This window comes from Zootoca vivipara, chromosome 11 (assembly GCF_965207765.1).
Source record: "Zootoca vivipara chromosome 11, rZooViv2.hap1.1, whole genome shotgun sequence".
NCBI classification, from domain to species: domain Eukaryota; kingdom Metazoa; phylum Chordata; class Lepidosauria; order Squamata; family Lacertidae; genus Zootoca; species Zootoca vivipara.
The window spans coordinates 20968120-20980112 of record NC_142594.1 but is presented as its reverse complement, the minus strand read 5'-3'; the positions used below and the strand labels follow the sequence as shown (position 1 = coordinate 20980112).

Here is an 11993-nt window from a genome sequence, read left to right as displayed (position 1 = left end):
GAATGGCCATTGAAGAATGATATGCCTGGCCCCCTCTTTTTCTGCTTCAAGGCAAGGTATCAAAACAATTTTGCTTCAGTGGGCATCTTTTAGTTCCTTCCCTTTGGCTGCAGTCCTAAACACACATACTAAGGTGTGAGATTAATGAATATGTCGGTTTCGATTCATCTCGCTTTCTCAAACCTTAAAGTCAGTTATCCACATTTGGGCAGCAATTTGCCATTTTTGTTTTGTTTTGTTTTTAAATCTTCATGAAAATTCACCAGTATGTCAGTAAATAAATTAACAGCATTTAGTGCAAATTCCTCCCCAAATATATGCAGTTTATATGCAGTTTTGAGGGATAGATGCATTTTTGCAAGCAATTTCCCTTAATGTAATGCATTTTTATACGTTATTTTCATTAATATAGGAAATATATTTTCCCTAATATACAAACTGTTTGGTAGGAGAATTGAATCTCAAAATTCAGAGAAGTGTAAACAGCAAAGTATAGTTGTGCTTTGGCTCACGTTGAGGTCTGAGAAGTATGAACTAGATAGTTTCTCATTAAATGCCAACAAAATCAAATTTCTCTCCCATCCCTTCTAAGGAGTAAGCATCACTGGACACAGTGGGACTTACTTCTGAATAAGAACACATAGTACTTCATTTTTAAATCAGCTGCTGTAATTGTCTGTTGTTTTATTTGATTATATTGTAAACATTTGTGAAACACTTTTAGTGTATCCTGATTCCCGAAAGTTCAGAGAAATAAATAATAACTCTCAGGCTCTCAAAGCAATTCAGTTTTTTTTTTCCACGACAAATTGGTTTAACAGCACAATCCTGTGTACACAACTTACCGGTAGCTGGGAGTAAATTGCTTTGAAGACTCTGCAACTTATTATTGTGTGTGCATACGCAGAACTGCACTGTAAATAAAGCAATGCTGTTCTTATACGATGGATGACAATTGCCCATTGTTCAAAACACATGAATACAGGAAATATTATTTATATAGCATTTTTATTTTTCACCCACTTTGTCTCTGCAAAGGTTTAGCAGCCTATATGAGAACGGTTTGATTCCTCTTTCGAGTTACAGAGAGAAATCATGTTTGCATAATAAGACTATATTTAAAATTGGACTTTTTTTAAAAAATTATTGTCTAATGACTTATTCATCAGTAAAGCACTGTAGTTTCATTGTCAGAGATGTGCTTTTTTGCAGGGAAGGCATTCTGATTTTGTAACAATTTACAGGGGGGATCCTCAAATGGTATCCTTTTCTGCAAAGTGACAGTGGTTTCCAGCGCAGCGATTGCTTTATTTCTCAGGCTCCACCAATTTGCTTTTGACACTCATGGCTTCCAATTATAATGGGGTCTGTACCATAACATCTTCCAGTTACAAGGGGTCTCTAGACCATAATAGCATTTTTATTTTATTTTCATCTTTGGTCAAATCTGTCAGCATTTCATATGCCTATCAGAGCAGCAGCACCTTTGCACTAACTACCGGTATGTGTCACTTCTTGTCTTAATCAAACCAAGGCAGATGGTCCATCATGTTTGTAAATGGGAATTAGTTTTCCCAAAACAAAGCTTTGTGGGCTGTAAAGACTTAAGTTCTTTTCTGCCAGGTGAGATGCTGAAAGGTGTGCAAATCCTGTGAAATTCAGTGCGGGAGTCAAAGCCTGAGCTTCCAAGTGGAGATGGTCATTAGGCTTGTATGCGTCACAAGAGACATTCAGTCTAGCGCCTTTGGTGGTCACGCTCTTTTTCCTCATGATGTTTCCTAGTACACTGGGGCATTTCTTTTGCCCACCTCTGTCCCCTTTCCTAACTCCCAACTACAAAATCTACACATTAACTAAGTTGTATAATCCAATATATATACAGCATATTTTTGTTGTGCTTTGAAATCACCTAAATAACAAAGTCACTAAATATAACTGAACCAAAAAGATGATGGAGCTTTTCCTTTTAGAAAAACCTCCAGCCACAAATAATTTCAGCCATATGGAAATGTTAGCAATACATTTTCTGGAAAGGGGGTAGTCTTATGGCTACAGATATATATATATATATATATATATATATATATATATATATATATATATATATGATTGCTGGATAATAGATAGATAAATACCGGTAAATAATAATAATTTATTATTTATACCCCGCCCATCTGGCTGGGTTTCCCTCTTGACGTCTCAGCAATAGTTAATAATGGCATGAAATAAGTCTCCTGATAGCTGGAAGCGCTCTCTAGGTTTTGACAAGCGATATACCCATCAGAGCTGATGCCCTTTCAAGTGAGTAGACAGGCAAAGACATACCAAAAAAGCAGTCAGGGAGGAAGGGACGATGTGCTGAACATTTCTCACCACGGTTAGATAGAAATGGGTGCAGGCTTGTGGACATGCGGACAGAGGAAGCTGTTGTGCTGAATCAGACCATCCATTTAGGTGCTTTCAGGGGTATACAATATGGTGCTCATCAGCACACATGTGCCTGCACAAGTCTTCCCTGGTGTCCGCAAGACCTCCTTCCCACATTGAAGAAGCACTTTATTGTAGCCAGTAGAGTAAGTAGGTTGCAGTGCATGCTTTGTTGTGGTGCTGTCAGGCTTCGGGGAATCGGATCCCTCCCCCGGTGGCAGCAAAGAAGGGGATATAAAAGTAGAAGAGTTGTTACCTATTAGTTTATTCAATAATCACAGTGAGAGGCAAAGGAATACAATCTCTCTCTAGAAATGGTGTTGCTCCAAGTAAGGCCAAACCCCCCTTCGTCTCTCTTATCATATGTCAGCCCTGTGCCGGCTAATCTGTGCTTTCCGTCTCTAAGCTTTCTGTTCGGCTACTCTCAGTGCCCGCCTAGTTCTGGGAGAAGGGAGCTCAGTAATGCTCTTCAAAGACACTTAGTCTGTCAACTGTCTCTTCTCCGGTCATCATCATCATCAGGAAGTTTATTCGGCTTTACGCCCATCATAAAACACAACACAACAAAATAAATCAAATAAAACAGCGGACTCGTTCAAGCCACAAATAATAAAACACAATTCACAGCTCACAAGGACAAATATTAACAATTAAAAAGAACAGTTTAAGATAATGATTAAAAATTTAGGCACTACGCTAAAATCAATATCAGATGTCATTATAAAAAAAAAAATTATAACTATAAATAATCTGCTAACATTCCATTCCGTCTCTTGTACGAGAGGACGGCTGTTAGGAATTTAGCAACCTGTAGAGTAATATAAGGATCCACATCTTGAAGAACCCAGGCAAGCTGTAGGTCAACTGGTTTGTCAGCCATAGGCTGGATTATGGAATTTAGTATACTAGCACGAGCCAAACTGTACATAGGGCAGATAAACATAACATGATGTAGAGATTCAGATGTTTTAATTTCACAAGCACACATTGAAGAGACTTGGCCCTTAGTAAATCTATGTCTCAGCACGTTTGTTGGAAAAACATTAAACCTAGCTTTAATGAAGGCATATCGGTGAGACGCGGCCGTAAGCGATGTTAAATAGGACGGAGCACGGTAGATAGGGGTTATGCCGAAATTTAACGGCGAGCAAACTCCACCACCAGCTAAGAAATTTTGGTATAGCTCCGCATCATCCAGCCTTTGATTTATACACCTTTTTGCCGCATTTAGATCCAGTTTGAGCAATTCAGTGGGCGAGATCTCATAGGACAGCAATTTGGCATGGATTTTTCCTGACCACAAATTTGTGAAGTCATCCCGCCACATGCATTGAATGAGATAGTGGTTCGGGAGTTTATGCCATAGGGATATCCAATAAATCAAAACTCGCCTCCATAAAACTAACTCCACTGAGGGGATCTTCATTTCTAAGCGAATAGCCACATTACTTACGCATGTTGGTAATTTTAGAAGTCGGCGTAAGAATTGGCTTTGAAGCGACTCTAAAGGTGAGAGATTTGCAAAGGCCGCCCATAAAGGTGCAGCATAGGCCATTGTGGCCATCACTTTGATGCTATACACTTTCAAGGCCGCAGGGATGAATAGGGCCCCCTCAGAATAGAAAAAACGGAGGAGGGAGTGCGATAGGGCTTTTGTCTTGTTTTGAAGGTATTCAACTTGCGCTTTCCACCCTAAATTATATTGAAAATAAATTCCTAAATATTTAAATTTATGTACTTGTTCGATTTTCGTGCCCTCCAGTTTCCATGTATAAAGTTTTCGACTCCTTGAAAATATCAGTACTTTGGACTTGGTGTGGTTGATGGACAGATGATTAAGATGGCAATAAGTCGCAAAAATCTTTAGTGCCCTCCTTAAACCCACTCTGGAGTAAGAGAGTAGCACCGCATCATCTGCGTAGAGAAGTAAAGGACAACGATAATCTGCTATACGAGGGGCGTGGATAGATTTTTGCGAGTCGGCTAATGGGTTCCTCATATCGCTGATAAATAAGTTAAAAAGAAGTGGCGCTAAAATACAGCCCTGGCGTACTCCCTTATTTACTGGCACTGGGTTCGTTAGGTCTCCAGCAGGGGTTAATCTCACCCTGGCCACGGACCCAGCATGAAGTTGGGAGATAAGCCACAGAAGCCTTCTATCTATTCCCCAACAGGCAAGTTTATCCCATAGTAATTTCCTCGGAATACTATCAAACGCATGAAAGCTGCGCAAAGTTGGCCCCGTCGAGGTGTCGAGTATTTCCGGGCTAAGTGATAAAGAATAATTACCTGATCTGTTGTGGATCGGTTTAGTCTAAATCCAGCTTGCTCGTGCCTGATCAGGTCAGCCTCGACTGACCACTTCATCAACCTTGCCAGCAAAAACCGGGCATATATTTTCCCAATGGACGATAGCAGACTGATATTTCGGTAGTTCCCTGGGTCACCGGGGGGGGGGCTTTTTTGTAGATAGGAATTATAATGGCCTCCTTCCACGTTCCTGGTATTAAGCCCGTGGCATTTATTGCGTCGAAGGTTTTAGCTAAAATCCCTGCCCACCATGCAGAATGTAGCTTTATAGCCTCAACAGGGACCAAATCCGGCCCAGGGGCCTTACCAGTTTTCAGCTCAGCTATCAGTTCTAGGATTTCAGCAGGGTCGGTGTTAGGCCAGACAGGAAGGGGATTAGAAGGTCTCCAGTGAGTGGCCGGAGCTTCTGCCACTGCGAAATATTTTCTCAGGAACTGCTCCCACGTGGGGGCCGGGATCACCGTTAAGGGATATTTCCTGTTTCTTCCCTTTATTAAGGACCAAAATTTCCGGGAGTTATTATAGGGTGGCAATGACCAGGGCCAGAATAATCCTGGTCAGGCCATGTAGGCCCTAAAGAGCAAGAGGAACTCCATTTTGTATATTCAATTTTAAATCTCTCTGCCTCTGATAGAAAGCAAACAGGCACAGCATGTATGCACATCTAATGCAAAGCTCTAACCACACACAGCACTTCTAAGAAATTCTAGCATAAACCACAAGAGCAAGAGGATGCAGCCCACCGCAAATTCTAAGTAGAGCACAACCACAATTGTGCCTGTAAAATTCCACATAGACACGTGTATGAAGGTACCAGGTACATAACGCCACCTAGTAGAGTTGGGCGGGTGACTTTGCATCTTGGGGTGCTCTCTCTTGATTGGTTGATGAAGTACTGCAGAAAGGCTGATCTTCACTCTGTCAAAAAGGTATAAAAGCACTCTGTGTATGCCCATGGGTCGGGCAGAATGAGAAACTCATTCTCACTGCCACCATTTATTGCAATAAATGTTTTAATAAATCTGTTTTATAATATGTACAACTGCCTGAGATTTCGTCTGGTCAATTTGGGAAGCCAGTCATCCACCTTACATTTCTGGTGCCGTGACTCGGATGAGGGCATTTCCCTGAACCAGAGGCAGTCCCCTTTTGCCCCACTGGACAGGGCGCAGATTCCTAACGGCGCCTCTGGTCTGGTGCACACCGGCAGACTTTTTCCGGAGGATCAGAGGTGGCCCTTGAGTTTCTGTGCCCTGGACGAAGAGGCAAAAGGACCGAGGTTGGAAGGGAAGAACAGGAAAAGCCGGCTGGGGTAAGTAGAAAGGGAAAAGGTACCTTGAAGGGAATTGGCCCCCTTTAATGAGGGGAAGGGAGATCCTGATCACATCTCCAGCGTGTTGGTAGTACTCAGTTAATCAGAGGTCAACTGGGAAAACCAGGCGCTTTGGGTAAGAGGCAAAGGGAGGAGGAAAATGTGTATGTTAGTAGTCAGTAGGGAGGAGGTCCCCTGACAAATAGATACTTAGGAAACAAGGAAAAACTGGGAGGTAGAGTGTGGTAAAGTGTCCAATGCATGGTATGTGTGGCAAGTTTGCAGTGTGTGCTGTGAATGAGGGGATACTTTACAGGGCCATAAATGGGAGGAGTATGGTAAAGAGGAGGGGAAAATGTGATTTCCCTCAAATTCATGATAGATAAATTCAGAATGCTATAAAAGAAATTTAATTTACAAGTCCTGCCAACAACAAGTTCGGAGAAAAAAAAAAAGGTGGCGTCAACCAGTATTCCCCCCCCCCCCGAGAGAAGAAAGGCATTGTGAGAAAGAAGATGAAGAGAAAGGCAGTGGTTAAACAGCAACAAATAATGGCTCAAGGACCAGTGAGGAACCAGAAGGGGTTCAAAGGTCACTGGTGAAGGTCAGTTGCTAGGACGGAGATGTCTCGGTCAATGTAAAAGAGGAAGGAAGAGTGTTCGGAGAAAGATGGGACAAGGGGGTCCCAGCAGAAGAGAGTTCGTCGGTTTGGCAGGCATGGCAAGGAGCCGTGGTCAAGGTGACCTAAGAGTTACCTGCATCTGGACTTTGTTATAAACATAGGCACCCAGTATTCTGTTTTTAAATATCCTTGAAACAGCACCAAAAAGCCAAAAGAAGCATCAGACTGATTTTATGCCTAAAAGGGCTGTACAAACAGACAGCGGAGGATTGGTTCAGAAAAATCATCTCTGGAACCTTTAAAATGCTATTCACCACACTAGAAATGAGGCTACCGCCGCACAGGATACTGACAAAATGCCAGTAACGGTGCTCAGAAAATGTTTTCATATGCTTCAGCTGGCTTCAAAAGAAAAGAAAAGAAAAATTATGTACTTAAGTAGTTCACAACGCAAGAGACAATAGATTTTATTTGAACAATTAAAATCTTTTCCCCAAGTCCTGTTGGAACTGTGCAGACTTTAGTTTTTGGGGAAACTTACAAGAATGGGGAAAAAGAGACATTTGAGTCCTTCAAAAAGCAAACTACGTTTAAAGGGTTTAACCCTCCTACCTGCAACCCCATTTCATATGTTTTTGTGACAGCAACATGTTGGAAAATTTGTAGAAGTGCATATTTTAATGAAATGAATGTCTGTCAACTAAAGAATTTAGGATAAGGTAGAAGGAAGTTATATTGAATTGAGATTTGTGTGTAAAGACATTGTTTGAATCTAACACTACGTTGGAAGACAGGCTGCAACATCTCAATAACTCTCAAACCTCCGGCAGAGATGTGTGGCGTAACCCCCCTTATTTGGTTACACAAGCGATTCTGCATGATTTGTATTTGCACAACTTGTTTTCTCCTGCAACCTGCACTTAGAGACTGTGGCTGTGCCTGGCTGGTGTTGCCATTTCGGACATTCTATTGTGTGACATTGTGTGACCAAGACCGTTGCTGTGAAAGTAGGGAGAAAAAGATGTTATGCTTTGGAGGTCCACGTTTCAGCTTACAAAAACACTACTGCTCTAAATGCTTTGACTTTAAAAAAAATTATGTCTCACGGAAACAGCCCGTTGCTACAAAGCAGCTGTAAGTTTTTTCTTCTTCTAGAAACCACAAGACTTTGCATAATTTGAAAAACAGGCTTCAGTATCCTAGCAGAACTCAGCCGTCGGCAGCTGGATGGGAGGCAAATACGGATTTAAAGGACCCCTCCTTAACCCTGCACATGCATGAAGTTCTGTGGAAGGAAAGAGAAACCACGGGGAGATCCTGAAAGATGGACCAGACGTGGAATCCTGTTGCAAGCCTTGTGAAATTCGGCAAAGACTGCTGTAAGGCACTGCTGCTATATCCCAGAGATGACTTCTCAACTAACTGCTGCTACATCCCAGAGATGACTTCTGTGTGCCAGACACACCTCAATGTCCAATACGTGGGACGCACTACCTCGGAGAGTTTGGTGGTGGACTAACCAGCAAGAAGTTCTAAAACAGCAGCGGCAGCTACAAGGACAATCTCTCTCTCCCCCCCCCCTCCTTTGTTTTTTTATCTACAGGAAATCACTCGAGCGAACAGCGTGTAGCCTTGCGGAGCCTGACACGATGGTTCCAGCCTGACGCTAGCGAGTCCCTGAGTGAATCCTTGAAGGAAGGGAGACGAGACCCTCTTCATTCCTAGGTGGTGAGGTATCCATTCCATCCGGTGAAAGTGCCTGAGATGACCCCCTGGATCCACACCCTGCTGTACCTAATCAGGAGTGGGTACCCAGCGCACGGTGCACCAGTTTCCCCTTGCAGCGTCTGACCGGCAAAAGACGCCCAGCGCATGGGAAACCGAAGTAGCCCCTGCTGTGACACTCCGGACGCTGTCACTCGACGCACGGGTTGAGGAATGTCCATCTTATGTAGCACCAAACATCAAGGAGACAAGGAGACGCAGTAAATCTTAGACCCTTATATATGTATGTATGTATGTATGTATATTTGTATGGGAGGCATCAATTGAGTGGGACCCACAGTAGAAGTCTACCTGCCCCCAAAGCAGTATCCTTAATTTGGAAGGAAGGGCAGTGTACCTGCCTCACTTGAGCGAACAGACCCAAAACAGTTTCAGAAATTGAACCATGGGGTGGGTTCCAGCAACTCCCTAGGTCATACAGATATGGGGAGGGTTCCAGCAACTCCCTAGGTGATACAGGGCTATAGCTGGGTTGGGGATGTAACTGGAAGAGCTGGCCAGGTGCACCCCTCAGTTCTGGCTTTGGAAATGATGGGAGAAGCTTCTGGTAGCCCACTGATATCTAATGCAAGCCTCTCCTGATTCTGGCAAACTGGAACAATAGCCATTCTTTCTGTAGCCAAATGCTCAGCTAGGACAAACCTCCAATTGTTATATATATATATATATATTCCTGGCCTTTAGAACTGTGTAGGAACTTTTGAAACCCACTGATTTGCATTGAAGCCCAGTACTGAGCTGAGAGAGAACTGTGTATTTTCCTGCTGACATAAAGTTTTGGAAACAGTGGCTAAAGCCCCTTGGCTTTTAGATTTCCAGCAACTATAGTATCCTAGTATCTCTGAAGACTAGTATGGCCATTATAGATTCATGGCCCACCTGAGAGAAAGAACCCTTTGTTGCCAAAAGTCTGTATTGCGATTTTTTTGTTGTGCCTCAAATGGAAATGCAATGTAGTAGAAAGTGGCACTTGTGCTTCGACAAAAATGATGTTTGTATAATGCAAATATGTGTTCCCAGTTAGGTCTAACACGAAGGCTAAAAACTTCAACAGAAAATGCTTAGGAGTTATGGAAATAGATTAATCAAAAGCTGAACCAGGCTTAAATTCAGCAAGCATTTTTACTCTGCTTTATAGCATCAAGCTGAAGCAGGAAAAAAAAAAAACTTTCATGATTATTTTACACTGACAGTTCTGCAGACTGAATGCCTTAATCTACAGGCTCTCAGAGTTTGTGTATAGCCCTATGAATTAGCTGATGGTGTCTATCCTAACAATGAATTATCCTTTCCCCCTTAGGAAAGTTTCCAACCCCATGTGTATGTGTGGTAGCATTTTTAAGAAACTGCTTAGTAATGCACGTTATTCACAAGTTTTAGAAACACTAGCTTGTATACCTTAAGTTAAGAAGTTTCAAAATGAAGGTCTGAATGTGCCAGGTAACAAAATTTAGGTCTGTTTGTAAAATATTTTGCTATTTGATTTAAGAAAAGCAATGTACTATGTCTTTAATGACTGCTAGTTCCTGATCACAGCCGGAGGTTCCTGGAACCTTTTTAGTTCTGGTGACACTAAGAAACATTTAACAGCCTTGGTCAGGTATTTTAACTGTTCAGTAGAAAAGGCAGCCCCCACCCCGAAGTTATCTATCTGCCTTGCACTATTTCCCTGGAAGTCAAAAACCTAACATTTGAGCAAGCTTCCAGTTAGCCTTCTTCTGCCCTACATACTTCTTTGAAGCCCAGCAATCTTCTGAGGGCTCTGAAGTCTCTCAATAAAAAAGCATGAGGTTTTGGCCAGACTCTCAGGACTAGACGCAGCTGGCCAGGTAGCCCTTCTGAACTCCTCCTGCTGTGTGTACATCAATCAGGCTCAACGCGTGGTGACCGATATTGGACGGATCAGGGAACTAACATCGGTATACAACCAGAGTAAATGTGTTGAGAGTGATGTTAAAAACATTAAGAAGCAGGCTGATCTGTACCACAAGGTTAGCCTAGACGGTGAAGGTCTGCCCAGTGTATGGAGTTAGATTAGTTCTTGGCTCCCAGGTTGGTCATAGTTAAAAGAGATTCTGCTCATAATATTAATTTTCTTTCTTATTGTCTTAGCCCTATGCAGAACCTTGGTCTGTATAAACCTTCTGGTAACCCTTCTGAGATAAGCTGAATAACAAGCCTGGGAAAAGTCAGCAGAAGCTTCCTCACTTACTTTGCTCTCTGTTGCCCATCCTTTGGCCTAACATTGGAGCATGGGAAGCTGCTGGCTCCTCTGTAGAATCATAGAGTTGGAAGAGACCACAAGGGCCATCCAGTCCAACCCCATGCCAAGCAGGAAACACCAGGAAACACTGTAGTGCGATGGGTCAATCAAATGGAGATGCAGAAACACACCTGTTCTTCATCTCCATATTGAAGAGGAGGGAATATAGGGTGGCAATGACCAGGGCCAGAATAATCCTGGTCAGGCCATGTAGGCCCTAAAGAGCAAGAGGAACTCCATTTTGTATATTCAATTCTAAATCTCTCTGCCTCTGATAGAAAGCAAACAGGCACAGCATGTATGCACATCTAATGCAAAGCTCTAACCACACACAGCACTTCTAAGAAATTCTAGCATAAACCACAAGAGCAAGAGGATGCAGCCCACCGCAAATTCTAAGTAGAGCACAACCACAATTGTGCCTGTAAAATTCCACATAGACACGTGTATGAAGGTACCAGGTACATAACGCCACCTAGTAGAGTTGGGCGGGTGACTTTGCATCTTGGGGTGCTCTCTCTTGATTGGTTGATGAAGTACTGCAGAAAGGCTGATCTTCACTCTGTCAAAAAGGTATAAAAGCACTCTGTGTATGCCCATGGGTCGGGCAGAATGAGAAACTCATTCTCACTGCCACCATTTATTGCAATAAATGTTTTAATAAATCTGTTTTATAATATGTACAACTGCCTGAGATTTCGTCTGGTCAATTTGGGAAGCCAGTCATCCACCTTACATTATGAGATTTTGAGGCAGAAATTATAGTCTGCCAGCGATTTAAATACCAATCCCGTTTGGCCGATTTCTGGGCCTGTTTGTATGCTTTTTTAGCCAGGGGATAAGATGGAGGTAAGGCAGGAGCACTGGAGAGTTTATAATCATTATATATCGTATGTAGATGGAGTCTGGCTTGTTTACAAGAGGAGTTGAACCAAGGGGCGCCAAATTTAAAATATTCATTTTTAACTCCATAGGCTGGAGAAGTAAAAAAACGAGTTAAAACTTCTATTAAACAAGAAAAAAAATTCATAAACTTAATAGGATCACGCGGGACTATTCCTACGTCCGGCTGATCACCCTGAAACTTTTCTTGGATAAAAACCGTATATCTATGGGCGAGGGCAGGGGACCATCTAGTCCCCTTTATTTTAGTGGACGACTCCACAATCACCGGGATTGGGTGGGAGCGCTCGAGCAACTGCCAGTCAACACATAACTTGGTTGTCAGGGGAAGATGGTCACTAAATTGAGCGTTATCAATTTTAAAAGAGGTG

The 11993-nt window shown here is 42.5% G+C and overlaps 1 long non-coding RNA gene across 1 annotated transcript; it reads left to right on the top strand.

Annotated features, from left to right (window-relative positions):
- The first annotated feature begins 2802 nt into the window (after positions 1-2802).
- On the top strand, positions 2803-11405 carry LOC148684221 (uncharacterized). The gene is made up of 2 exons (XR_015946280.1): positions 2803-8868; positions 8907-11405. It is a non-coding gene; the product is annotated as an uncharacterized LOC148684221 (long non-coding RNA).
- The last annotated feature ends 588 nt before the right edge of the window (positions 11406-11993 follow it).